The following is a 2,147-nucleotide window of genomic DNA, read 5'->3' on the forward strand; positions in this document are numbered from 1 at the left end:
GAAGGTCACAAGGTGACTTGTTACCCTTTGATCACGAAATTGAAAGGACTTTGAAAACCAATAGAAGACTTGCTAGAAGGGCTTTGAAAGGTATTGGTGAGGTTGTAGATATTCAACCAAATACTATTGAGTTCATCAACCCTTTTGCAAGAGAAGGTGTGGAGAACCCAACACAAAATCCAACACAAAATCAACCCACAATGCTTAAGTTTTCATCACATTCCGTACCCACCGAGGAGAACCTACCCAATGGTACTCCCACACCACAACATCTAACCGGAAATTTTATTGCCAAATCCGCATTTATCCAATTAGTCGAAAAAAGCCAATTTGGGGGGATGCCTAGTGAAGATCCTCACTCTCATATGGAGACTTTTTGTGACTATTGTGATGCGATTTCTCAAACCAGTGTAACTCAAGACCAAATTCGATGGGTCTTATTTCCTTTTTCTCTAATTGGCACCGCGAAGCAATGGTTGAAAGGCCTTGATAAGACTACTCTCGGAATTGATTCTTGGAAGAAATTGGCACTATCTTTCTAAAAAAAGTTCTATCCACCGGAAAAGGCTAACATGCTAAGAGCTCAAATTACGGGCTTTATGCAAAGAGATGAAGAATCTTTGTATGAAGCTTGGGAGCGATTCAAAGGAATTTGCCGCTCATGTCCTCATCATGGACTTAGCTAGTGGTTCTTGGTACAACAATTTTGGAACGGTCTTTATGAAGACTCAAGAAACATTCTCAACATGGGATCGAATGGAATGTTCACCGAAGTTGATGACAATCAAACTTGGAACAAAATTGAGGAAATGGCGGTCCATAACTCACAATATAGTAGACCTCGCAAGGCTACTAGAAGAGGAAAGCATGAAGTGGACTCCATTACTCAATTGGGTGCTCAACTTAGTGCTCACATTGATACCATCAATTTGAAGTTTGAAAAAGCTATGGCTAGACTTGAAGAAGCCTCGAAATCACCAAAGCATCATGTTAATACCATGACGGCATCTTCATCAATCCCAAGTGGGATCTGTGAGAATTGTGGAACTTTGGGACATGACCAAAGTGAATGTAGGGGAACAAATGAACAAGTGAATGCTTTCCAAGCATACAAGAGTAGTACCCCGTATTCAAACTATTACAATGAAAACACCAAATTCCATCCAAATCTCTCATACAAAAGCCAAAATGTTCAAACCCTCAACCAACATACACCCTACCCCCCATGAGAAACCAAAATCAAAGACCCTTTTACAACCAAAACCAAGGTTACCAAAATCAAACTCCATACAATCAACAAAATGACCAAGGTTTTGATGTTCAAAAATCGGTCCTCCAAATGCAAAAGAATCAACAAGAGTTTTTCACTCAAATGCAAAAAGATAGTCAAGCAAAGGAAATCACCATCAACAACATCCTAGCTCACACCAAAATGTTGGAAACCCAATTGACTCAACTAGCATCTTAAAGGTCACAAAGACAAAAGGGACAATTACCACCTCAAAGTAATCCCCCAATACATGAAACGGTTAGTGCCATTCACTTGAGGAGTGGGACAAGGTATGAAGCACCAAAGAAGCAAGTTGAGGATGAAGTTGTGGAAGCTAGTGACAAAGAAGAAATTGTGCAAAACTCCAAGGATGGAGAACCATCAAAAGAAGAAATTTCAAAGAAAAATGAAGACAAGGTCAAGGAGAAGGAGCCCATTGTGATTAGACTTCCTTTTCCAAGTCGTCAAGCCAAGCCCAAATTTGATGACCAACTTGGAAAATTTATGGAAATTGTGAAGAATTTGGAAGTCTCGATTCCTTTCACGAAATTAATCAATCACGTGCCGGCCTATGCAAAATACAGAAAGACATCCTCACAAAGAAGAAGTCAATCCGGAAGCTTGAGACTATCGCCTTCACTAAGGTGAGTAGTGCAATCCTTCAAGGGAGTTCACCTCCAAAACTCAAAGATCCGGGAAGCTTCTCAATACCGTGTACCATTGGCGACACCACGATCAACAAAGCCTTATGTAATCTAGGGGCTAGTGTGAGTGTTATGCCGTACTCGGCGAGTAAAAGGTTAGGGATGGGAGAGCTTAAATGCACCAATATCACACTCCAAATGGCCGATAGATCGACGAAGACACAATTAGGGAT

General features: G+C 40.8%; 1 non-coding gene across 1 annotated transcript; it reads right to left on the bottom strand.

Moving 5' to 3' along the window:
• Positions 1-572: 572 nt before the first annotated feature.
• Positions 573-679, bottom strand: LOC141637357 (small nucleolar RNA R71). Its single transcript, XR_012541741.1, has one exon. It is a non-coding gene; the product is annotated as a small nucleolar RNA R71 (small nucleolar RNA).
• Positions 680-2,147: the final 1,468 nt, after the last annotated feature.

This window comes from Silene latifolia, unplaced genomic scaffold (genome assembly GCF_048544455.1).
Source record: "Silene latifolia isolate original U9 population unplaced genomic scaffold, ASM4854445v1 chrun_scaffold_16, whole genome shotgun sequence".
In the NCBI taxonomy this organism is placed as follows: Eukaryota; Viridiplantae; Streptophyta; class Magnoliopsida; order Caryophyllales; family Caryophyllaceae; genus Silene; species Silene latifolia.